We start from the raw sequence: 12,429 nt of genomic DNA, 5'->3' as shown, positions 1-12,429 counted from the left end.
AAAGCTGGAGCAAGAACTATGGAATCTCAGAATGGCAGGCTCCGACCTTACAACTTACACCAACCGATTTTGTGATCTAGCACTCCTTTGTCCCGCTATGGTCACCCCGGAAGACAAAAAGTTGGAGCGTTACCTCTGGGGATTGTCCCCCGAAATTCAAGATAGCGTGCTCGCCTCAAGACCAACTACCTTCGACAGCGCCAAGGAGTTAGCACAACAACTCATTGACCACCATGCCCGCCATGACACTATGGCAACCACCCATACCCAAGCAAGAGGAGGGAACAACGAAAGAAAGTTTTGGGACAACAAGAAAGACCAATCAACCCAAGGCCTCGCTAAGAAGCAACAGATCCTTGCTGTTCATGCTGCCACAACCCTCACCACACCAACTCCCATGAAACCATACGCAGGAACACTTCCAAAATGCAACAAGTGTAACTTCCATCACACTGGGGCTTGTCGAAAGTTGCATTGCAAAAACTGCGACAGAGAGGGGCACACTGCTCGTTTCTGTAAGGCACCAGCACGACCCATCAACCAGGTACCCGGCTCTGGAGCAAGCCCAACCTGTTACGAGTGTGGAGAAACGGGACACTTTATAAGGGAATGCCCAAGGACAAGAGATGCTGGTGGTGGCGGGAGGGTGTTTGCAATCACCGAAGGAGAAACCACTCCGGAACTGCCCGCAAATATCAGTACGTGTTCCTAACATCGACATTTAGATCCCGAATTTCTCTATATGCTAAATCTAGCATCGATTAAAGCATGCATAGTAGTAATCATGTGACATCGGGCGAGTTATTCCTTACCATAATCAAATTCTCGTACTACGAAAAGTCATCCCCATCTTTCCTCTAAATTCCTGGATCCCCATTCGAAGTGCAAATTTCGGGACGAAATTCCCTTTAACGGGGGGATGATGTGACAACCGTCAAATTCTGGTCAATTCAAAGTCAAATAAAGTCAACAAGTCAAACCTCTCAGCTCAACTAACCCTTGTGTACTTGGACTTACGTTCAGTATTTACTAAACAACCCACTACTCTAATAAGAAAACATGAATCGAAAAGTACGTACAACTAGATCTCTTTAACCTAAAAACTGTAGTACGTGGCGAGCCAAACTGATAAATCAATGATGCATACTCATCGGGAATGTATGATATGCGTTTTTTCTGGTGAGTATTCATATAAAATATTTATTTCCTTAATTAAAACAACAAAAGATATATTCTCATTTATATTTCCAAAAATGCGAAACTCTTCTGCAATTTCATCATTTTATGACCCCATTTGCGAAGTTGAGTATTTATTTCCAAAAAATGCGAAACTCTTCTGCAATTTCATCATTTTATGACCCCATTTGCGAAGTTGAGTATTTATTTCCAAAAAAATGCGAAACTCTTCTGCAATTTCATCATTTTATGACCCCAATTGCGAAGTTGAGTATTTATTTCCAAAAATGCGAAACTCTTCTGCAATTTCATCATTTTATGACCCCATTTGCGAAGTTGAGTATTTATTTCAAAAAAAAAAAAAAAATGCGAAACTCCAGGGACAATATTTGAAATCTTCTGTTTTCTTCCCCAATTCGCATTCTACTGTGAAATACTTCGCATCCCTTCGCATTAATCACTTTCGCATCTTCATTCTTACACCCTTCGCATCCCTTCGCATTAATCACTTTCGCATCTTCATTCTTACACCCTTCGCATCCCTTCGCATTTTAACCTAATCAATCAAATGCGATTCACAAAATTTTCATTCCAGATGCGAATACAGTTTAGTTCTTGAACTCTAAACTTGCGAAATCAAAAATTCATATGCTGAACCCATATGCGAATATTAACCCAATTGACTTCAAGTTGATTCATAGATGCGAACACTCGATTGTTTTACTTTTGCAAAATGAGCATCAACAACTCCACAATCGAGTTTTTTTAAATTCTTGCAAAACAACAATTTCATAGTCCTTGACTTCGCGTTTTTCTTCACGAATCATCCCTCAATCATCAATCCAATTGCGAATCAAAACTCATATGTTCTAGCTTTATCAATTCATCGACTACACTCATACAAATGCGAACAATACTCTCAAAATCGATTGAAACTTATAGCAAAGCTAAATCCAACTTCGCATTCAAAGTAGTGTTATTGATCCGCAGTCACAAGCAACCGCCCCACACCCACTCTCTGACCAACCATGCCTCCCCACCTTACCTAGGTCACATCAACGTCTTTTCCCACTCAATTAACCCTCTTCCCGAGTTTTTGAGGACTGATTATTCATCCTCTCTCCTCATTTCCCTCATTTTGCTCTCATTTCACAAGAAGATCAAACTCTTTCCTCTCTCACTTTCTCTCTCTAGAAATTCGAGATTCAAGGGCTGATCTTGAGTTTTTCCTCCACATTTGGTAAGCATAATCCATTCTCTTTATGATTATCTCATTTATTTCCACTCAAATCATGGATATCTTAGACAAACTCTCTCATAATTGTGTTAGAGCTTCGAATCTTCAAGTGATTCTTCAAGTGTTCTTGGGTTGAACACTTTCCATCTTCAACACGTATCTACTGAAATCACTCAAGGTGAGTTCATACCCCTACATTTTCATGTTTTCTCAAGTTTTCAGGGGGGAATACAAGTTAAGACACTAAGAACATAACTAGATTTTTCTAACAGCCTTCATCAGAAAAGTTCAACTCCATTCACGGACTGTTTTGGGCATCTTAACTATTTTTGTTTTCAAAACTGTACAAGGTGCAAATAGATCAAGTTTTTAGCTTTAAAATGGCTACTTGCACATCTCCATACGATTTTTCTACAATTTATGGTGATTTTTACAAAACTGCCTATCATTTCAAACAACAATCCGGACCAGTCTGTGATTATGGACTTTTTCACCCAAGTTAGAGGTCATTATAAATTGTGATAAAAATTATGAGCAAACTAGACACATTTTGTGAACTCTCAGAATTTACGGATCTAGTTTTCGACTTCGTATGATTTTTCTATGATTTTTCCAAAACAGGGCAGAATTGCTAAATTTTGCCAACAGCATGTAAATATCATAACACTTTGTATTATGTTGAGCAAAGTGTATAATCATAAATTCTAATATTTGAATGAGTTTTCTTGCTAGTTTATCATTATAGACTGAAACTAAAACATTCATATTAAATATTATTCATTCATTTTGGAACACGCACTATTAAACTATGAAAAGAGTTCGATAAATTCACTACACTAATACTTTTCCATAAAAGAGTTCATACATAGTACATACATTTTAGATAAACTATAATAGGTATAGTTTATGATACATCACTCTACGCACTCGTACAAGAAGGGTACATTCATACAAGAAATATTTATTTTCACACACATTTCACGTAAACTTGTTATCCTATATTGTGAGTTTCTCTATCTCTCTCCCCGTACGTCCGAGTGCGGGATATAATTCCTGGTAGTTATAATCAGAATCTCCTGGAGGGAGAACGTGATACTTGTATATAGATCTATATTGGGATTGACACCCCACACCTCGCTGCTAGCTACAGTGGGATCTGCAGGTCTACGGGTGACAAATGTCATTTCATTTTTCGCGACACTGAGAACGTCGTGGCAGGTTCACATAGTCATAGTATGATTATAACGGCTCACATAGGGAACAATCCATAAGTTTACGGGATTTTATTTTTAAAAACCTAAATGAGTTTTATGTTGATTTAAAATCACCTTTTATCTCTATGGGTACAAATACAAAGTACCGGGTCTCTATACAAAAAGGAGTACAGATACAAAGTACCGGGTCTCTATACAAAGTTATTATGATATTAAACTATATTTCCTCTAGAATTGTTAGACTTCAACTATGGTCGCTGAGCGTATATGTTTGAGTCATATAAGAGTTTAGTCTTGATTGGCCTAGAATTGGTGGTGCCCGCCTCATCTCCTGTTCCTCGTTGGGTTGTGGACCTGGGGCAGACCCACTATATTCAACGTTTTATCTAAGTTAAACCTTATATAACTTATATATGTTGGACGATTATAGAGGAACTCTACGGATTACTCTAGGGTTCATTAATGCATCATGCAGGATTATTTCTATTCATACTTAACTAAGAAAATATTGGATTTTCTGGAAATCAAACTAAATCGATTTTACAAGGAAAAACGGTTTCTACTTCAAACAAAACTCTTATGAACTCACCAACCTTTGTGTTGACACTCTTTAAAACTACTTGTATTCTCAGGAAGTCAGTGAAACAGGCAAACTTCATCGCTTTGAGGATGGGACGCTAAACCGTCAACAAATTTATTTTGTCATCATAATGTAATTGCTTTTGAAACATGTAAACATATACTTTGGTGTAACTTTTGCAATTATATTTATGGTGGTTGTTTTTACTTTGAGCACTATTATACACGTTGTTGTGATACTGTACATGAAGTCCTCCACCCCCAGACGTTTCCGCCATCCTTGGTTTGGGGGTGTGACAATTGGGTTGATTGTTTGATTGTTTAAACATAATAATTATGTTATTGTGGGTTGAAAACCCTATGTACTCACCAAGTTTCCCAACCTGACCCACTCAGTTTATTTATATCACAAGTGTTGATACGAAGTCACTTTACACTGAGAGATTTAAAGAGATGTAGATCACTAGTGTAAATAAGTGTAAGTTCTGTTTATGCTTATGTTCTTGTATTGACGATGACATCCCAAACGTTTTAAAATGAATAAAGTACGTTTCTTCGGAAATGTTTTAATAACGTATTTATCATTTTTTTTGGGAACAAATTCCGCAACATTTTTATTAAAAGTAGAACTCTGATTTTTATAAAGCCTAAACAAAAAAAAAATCGGTCTTTCTGGCCGTGAAAATGGGGAGGTCACAGTTGGCATCAGAGCATTAGTTTAAGCGAACTAGGAATATGGATTTGTTTCTAGACTTAAACTTAGAATGCTAAGCGATGATTGTGAGGTGTGAGCACTAGATTATTTTAGGAATTGTGCCTAAAATGCTTTTATGTGCTAAATGTTATGTGCATGATATGTTGTTAATTGTTCGGATCTATGGTTTGTTGCCGACCGGATCTGGAAACCTTATGTGTTTAGGATTCTAAACGTACGACTACGATATTAGAACTAGCATGTAAACATTTCAGAGTGATAAGGATGATTTAACCGTCAATCCTAAGTAAAGATCTAGATTCACCTTATTCGGTGTATAGATCAAGATGGCAAGAACCCATAGCGGAAACGTGAATGCAAATGGGAACCGAAACCAACCCCCAATGATTGAGCAAATACCAGTTGTGGTAGCTGCTGCTGAGCCAATAATGATGGCCAGAGTACAAGCGATGATCCAGGCGATGTTAGATCGTCAAATGGAGGAAACCAGGCATTTGCTCCAGCAAAATCAAGAGGAAGCGACCATTCAGATCGAACAGCCCGAGTTGAACGAAGGGCAGACTGAGGAAGGAAACTACAGTAGGACTGTTGGTCAAGTCAACCCACTAATAGTTCGATAAAACAACCAAGATGATGAAGTTGAGAGGAATGGATGCAAGTACAAGGATTTTCGGACTTGCAAGCTATCGACTTTCACTAGAAAGGAGGATCCGATCGGGGTCATGGATTGGATCTCGGAGATGGAATTAGCTTTCATGATGTGCGGTTGCAAGGGAAAACAACAGACCATATTTGCAGTGTGTCAGTTTCGAGGAGGCGTTGTACGTTGGTGGAATACCTTGGGGAAGACTCTAAGCCCCAATAAGCCCCTGCAACTGACATGGGTAGAATTTCTGGTGCAATTCAAACGAAAGTACTGCTCAGCCCAAAACCTGCTCGAGCTAGAGAATCAGTTTCTAACCCTGAAGAAGGAAAGCATGTCGATTGATGAATATACCAACAACTTCACAGAGAAGATGGAGTTCGCCTTGCGCCTTGTTCCGGATGAGCTGACGAAAATCGACAAGTACGCAAAGGGACTTCCATGGGAGTACGCAGTGCCAGTGCGTCAGGCACCTACTCTAGAGGCAACTATATGGGCAGCCAAGTCTATGGAAGATATGATTAAGGGAAGAGCTGCCAACAAGATTGAGGTTGGCGAAAAGAGGAAGTTTGAAGGGTCTACGAGGCCCAATAAGAAGATCAAGTCTGGTACAAAGGAGTTTAGCGGAGGAGGAAACAAATTGAAATGGTGCGAGAAGTGCAAGAAGAATCACTTTGGGCAATGTAGCGAATAAGTGATTTGCTACAAGTGCGAGAAGACCGGACAATACGCCAACGAGTGCACCGGCAGCAAAAGGGTGTGTTATGAATGCCGTGAAGAAGGGCATGTTGCTAAGGATTGCCCGAAAAAGAAAGAGGCGGCAAGACCAAACATTCTGCCAAAACAAAAGGCAAGAGCATTCCATATGATCCTAGACGAAGCAACTGACGATGCAAGGAATCAGGTGTGAGGATGGATACATGGAGATCAATTTATGAAGAAGCCATGTAGATAGTGTCATATGGTATAGCCTATTAGAGGCATAATCTAAGGTGAACTTGAACACCCATGTAATCGTTTCAAGGAATAATATAAAACATTTGTTTTGATATTTTATGTGTTAAGTTTCTATGTGATTTTCTTGTATGGTGACTTGGAAAACTGCGAGACAATACTTGGGACGAGTATGAGTAGGTGTGAAAGGTAGTAGATGCATATACTACCGGAAGCACATGACTCACGCTTGGATCAGGGAAAGTCACAAGGTTACCAAGAAGCTAGTAATTGATTTCGTTTTATTCAAGTATGTCGTTACCATTGTTTCGGTAATGACTAAGCAAATTGTTGTTATCTCGACCCTAGTGGTCATATCACATTGAGTCCGACTACGATGAGTAGGTTACGTCGTTCAGAGAACCAAGTTTGATGTAGCGTCCAACTTAAACCAAACACTTGAAATCAAAGCGATCAATAGAAGTATCGTGGTCGTTGTTAAAGAAGTTGGTAGCTAGAAATGCTACATGTTAAAATGTGATTATATCACATTAGACGATGAAGGAAGGCATATTCCATTCCGGAATTTGACTCTAAGATACCTGAGTCTAAGCATTGCTACATACGATGATAGGTCATTAGAATATGACACATCGGTCAATTGTAGTAATCAAATTAACTTATCCTAAGTTTGTTAAGAAGAAGAAGGAGTCTCTGATAAAGAATGAGCTTGTGACACGAAGGTCATGAATGAAAGTCTAACGAGCAGGTGCAAGACCAAGCACCGCCTCCAATCAAGGAGTCCAAGAGTTAGATACCCGTTCGAAGCAACATAGAAGTTACAGTTACTACCTAGGATGAAGAGATAATGTATGGAGTCATTATACTGCCCTGTTTCGTTGATGATTTCGGGACATAATCATGCTAAGGGGGAGATAATTGTAACGTCCGTAGATCCAGGCTAGTCAATTTAGAGTTAATAGGGGTCAAAAATGACTTTTTGACAACATATTATTTAGAATAAATAATTTGAACCAAGTTGTAGTATATGTCACAAGGTGTCCGTACATATAAAGAACGCCGAAATCCGAGTTATAACGAAGAAGTTATGACTCGTCGAAGTTTCGCGACGGAACCGGCACGACACCGGGAAGCATAAATAGTGAATTTACGATAGAGCCAGATTTAGCCTTAGTGATCTAAACGAAAGTCGTAGAATATGTTAAACCGAGAAAATCCATAAAAAAAAGCCCAAATCTGACTTCGTGTGAAGATGTTATGATTTTTCTAAGATTCGACTTAGTAGTGTACAGCCCGAAACTTGAATTTTAGTTCGAGCGGTTTTTGGCTTATGCGACCTAAATGAGAGTTGAAGATCTCATTAATAGGAACTCAACGGTAAAAAGACAGATGAAAACGGAGTCCGTATGAAAGAGTTACGAATTATTCGCGGTCATTTAGCAGTATAATCTCCTCCTACTGTTAAATTTAAGATCGGTCAAGAATTAGCCAATGGAGTCAAAATGAAAGTTTTAGATCTTGTTTTTACCTACGTGTGAAAAAAAATAACGTCAAAAACGGAGCTCGTATGCGAGAGTTATGATTTTTCTAAGTCGGGAGGCTGCTGTACGAAATCGGGTGACGAGGTGCAATCCTGGCCGTTGCTTCCTCCCCAAGGCGAGCCACCAGATGGTGACACCTGGCCATAAAACTCGACGAGTTTGAGGTAAAATCGACGAGTTTTGGTGATTTCCAGCCTATAGAAAGGGTGCCGGGGCATCCTCATTTCTCACACGTTCCAACTTCTCTTTCTCTCTCTAGAATCTCTCTCTAAGTCTCCTTAAGCCCCTAAAGTCTAGGAAAACCCCCTAGCACCCGAAGGAAGCCCCGAGGCTCCCAGAGTCCCTAGAAAAGGGGTCTTTCGACTCGGGAACGCTGCTCCAGCGAAGCCTGGTTTTCGAGAAAACCCGCTGTAAGTGAGCTACGCCTAACCTATCTTTAGTTTAGCTTACGTTTTAATATAGTAATGTTATTAGGACCTTATAATAAGTACTTGGGCTATTATTATGGGTTATATAAGTATTTTTTTTAACGCTTATATAATAGTAATAATAGCTAGACTATTAATTAGTCTCGGCGAATAATAGACTAAAATGTATTGGTGATAATACTAGGTTTCGTCGAAGGAAATTATTTTAAAGTAAACGAAGCGTTGTCCGAGTACCGAGTCACCACCTTCTCAGGTGAGTGCATGGTCCCTTTCATCTTACACATATATATGAAATATTTATTATATAAATTACGTGTTGTGTGTTCATATTGTCTGAATACTTGCTGTGTATGCTGGGTGAAAGATTTTTATACATGTTTTAAATGATTTAAACTTTATATGTATTTTATATCTACAAAATGTGTTGGGTAAAACATTGGTAGATGAAATAGTTGTTTTGTGATAACACGGTGGGAGACATCAGTGTTGTCAGTGATCCAGTCATCTAGTGGAGTATAGATGACGACTATGGACGATACTAGATGGTCCAGTGGAACGATAGTAGGTTCGTAACATGTAGGTATTTTTGAACTAGGTGCTCATTAGGTATTTTTGAACTGAGTGTGTTCACTACGTATCTTTGAACTGAGTGTGTTCACTAGGTATTTTGAACTAAGTGTGCTCACTAGTTACTTTTGAACTAAGTGTTTACCAGATGTTTCGGACTACGTGTTCACCAGATATATTCTATAAGCCTTGGTAATGATGGACTTTGTGTCGATTCCTTAGGATGATCCTTAGGACTAAATAAACGAGGAATAGCTGATTCTTAGGGTAGATCTTTAAAACTAAAGAAGATAATGGGGATGGGTAATTGGGTTGATTGTTTGATTATTTAAACATAATAATTATATTATTGTGGGTTGAAAACCCTATGTACTCACCAGGTTTCCCAACCTGACCCACTTAGTTTATTTATATCACAAGTGTTGATACGAAGTCACTTTACACTGAGAGATTTAAAGAGATGTAGATCACTAGTGTAAATAAATGTAAGTTCTGTTTATGCTTATGCTCTTGTATTGACGATGACATCCCAAACGTTTTAAAATGAATAAAGTACGTTTCTTCGGAAATGTTTTAATAACGTATTTATCATGTTTTTCTGGGAACAAATTCCGAAACATTTTTATTAAAAGAAGAACTCTGATTTTTATAAAGCATAAACAAAAAAAATCGGTCTTTTCTGGCCGTGAAAATGGGGATGTCACATAATTCAGACTTCGGGATGTTCATTCTTGTTAACGTATCTAGTAGTATGATATTAACGGAGGATCCTCCATCGACAAGGATCATTCTGACGATGTTATTGGCGATGTAGAGAGTTTTCACCAATCTGTCGTGGTGAAGATCCTGTATATCTTGTCTATCTACTTCATCAAAGGCGATCTCATTTTCATTTGTGATTGAAGTGTTCTTCTATGGTCCTTTTTCCTTCTCCATTTTCGATACCTTGGTGTGCCATTTTGCTGTAGAATAATAGGTGCCACAAATGTCAGACCCTCAAGAGATCACATTCATTACCTTAGCATCCACATAGGGGATCCTGGTCTGTCGAGGATCTTTTGGGGATCCTGATATTTCTCTTTTGATCTCTCCTTTCTTCTTTCAAGGATTCATTTTAGGTATCCTTTGCCTAGGAGGTAGCTAATCTCATTCCTGAGAGCTATGCAATCCTTCGTGATGTGGCCAAAGTCTTCATGGTATGCACACCATTTGGACTTGTCTTTCCAAGCGGTGGGTTTTTTCTCCTTTTCTTGGCCATCTTGCTTTGTCTACGAGATCCTATATAGAAAAATATTATATATGAAATATCCTGGGCCACCCGATAAAGATCACTAGTGATCTTTCGAATGTTCTACTACAAGAAAAATGATTGTCAAACAAATTAATCAAATTATCAAACGATGTAATAGAATAAGGAGGAACGCTAGAAATCCATTTTAAAGCTCATCCTGTGAGGTTTAAACCATAAACTTTGCACATACAAGCTTCCTTTAAGTGAGTGGGAATAGGAATGATCTCCATCCTTTCCCTATATTGTAGCACGTGCTCCTCAAGTTATGTAGTCCCGTTATAAGGCTTTACGTTGGGGGTCTGAAAGTGCTTTCAGACATTGGGATCAGCTATCGCCAGAACAAATCTAGAGATCCTGTGGCTTGTGGAGGATACTTCCGGTACGAGTTGAACTACTCAAGGCACACTTGAGATGATTTGCTTTAATTCTTGAAGCTCTTTACAAATGATCAGGCTTAAACCTATATCTAGATCCATAAAGTTAGTGGGAAATATATTGTTATTGACAAGGTTACCAGGATCCTTATTATTAGGGGTAACAAAGGTTTTGTTCGGATCCTGGATCGTATGGGCTTGTTCTCTTGGAGTCACGCCCTAGGCGGGAACATGGGACGGTATTGAGGATCCTATCTTGCAGTGAATCGTCGAGGATCTTTTGTTGGCAAAGTTAACTATTTTGGGCTGCAAAATTAAGGGTGCTTCTTCCTAAGGGTTGTGGATATATGCCCTCATTCTCTCCACTTCCTTGAGAATTGTTCTATTATCCTCCTATTATTGGGTAACTTGTCATTCTAGTCTCTTCATCATATCAAAGATTTCATTGTTGGAAATCAGCACAGGAGGACCCTGGAGTCTTGGGGTAACGATCAAATAGGTGTTTTTCTTTGGTGCTTCTGAGGTTTTCTTTGGAGCTCCGGTCGGCGGTGGTGGATGGTTTTTGGAGGAAATGGGAGGAATTGACGAAGAGGATAGGGTCGATTGTGTAGACATGATTTTTTGGAGGATTTTGAACACCACGGCCCCAAGGTGGGCACCAAATTGTTTTGGTCAAAAAATGAACAATCAATAATCAACCAAATTGTATGAGAGGTTGTAATGTTCAGGGTACAATGAATATGAACTGATGATCAAGATAATATGAGTGATTTACAAGGAAAGCCCTTGATCCTTGCTAAGATCTCTAACACAAAACCTTGAGAGGTGATAATGATCACCTGCCTTGATAGTTTTATTAATTGAAAATTTTGATTACATAGATGAATGTATGAAAAACAACTACAAGTATCATAGTTCTGCTAAGTGTCGTGTGTAGTAGGATCAACAAAGGTGTTTTTATAGTCTAAAGCTAATAACAAGAACTCCAACAATTTCGGGATCCTCCGAGATCAACTTATAGATGTTATTTGACTTGGTCTCCCAGGTGTTTTGCATGGTTACAATGATTATTTTTTTTGAGAATAAGTCTTTTGTTGAATATTTCTACACATGCGAGAAAAATAAAAAAAGCATATAACCGTTATAACCATTAGGCGAATAAACGATAATAGTCAAGATCCTAAAGTATTTTTGAGGATCCTGAATGTAATTTCGAGATCCTAACCTTAATATCCACTAGCCTATCTTTCTACAATCCATACATCAACAAAAATCAAAACTTAGGAAACATAACAATATGTGTATTTTTGGAACCACTCTCCTATTTGGGCTTTGGCTGACTGTACACACCACATGTTCTTGAAAAGGCCAAAGTTAAGTGAATGCCAACATTCCAAATACTAAGCCAACAATCAAAAAAGAACATGATAAGAGACCGACACCTTGTCCGTAGCCCAACCCTTTATTATGTATTATTTGTTTCAGAATATTTTGCAAAAACTCACGGATTCTAGTTTGAGACTAGATTCACACAAGTAAAATTTACATTTTATTTAAGTAAAATTCCCATTTTCACAACCAAAAATTTACATTTTATTTAAGTAAAATTTCCCACTTATAAATTCGTTATGTGGAAAACCATTTACTCTAAATACATTTAAAAAAAATTAGAATAATTTTAAAGCGCAACATCTTTAGTGTTGTCAATGA

At 38.4% G+C, this 12,429-nt stretch overlaps 1 long non-coding RNA gene across 1 annotated transcript; it reads left to right on the top strand.

Moving 5' to 3' along the window:
- Positions 1–1,994: 1,994 nt before the first annotated feature.
- LOC145039062 (uncharacterized) lies at positions 1,995–4,394 on the top strand. The gene is made up of 3 exons (XR_013679712.1): positions 1,995–2,416; positions 2,507–2,591; positions 4,260–4,394. It is a non-coding gene; the product is annotated as an uncharacterized LOC145039062 (long non-coding RNA).
- Positions 4,395–12,429: the final 8,035 nt, after the last annotated feature.

This window comes from Lactuca saligna, chromosome 4 (genome assembly GCF_052625555.1).
Source record: "Lactuca saligna cultivar CGN05327 chromosome 4, ASM5262555v1, whole genome shotgun sequence".
Lineage (NCBI taxonomy): Eukaryota > Viridiplantae > Streptophyta > Magnoliopsida > Asterales > Asteraceae > Lactuca > Lactuca saligna.
Note: the sequence above shows the minus strand (reverse complement) of the source record. Positions and strands in the feature narration are given on the sequence as shown.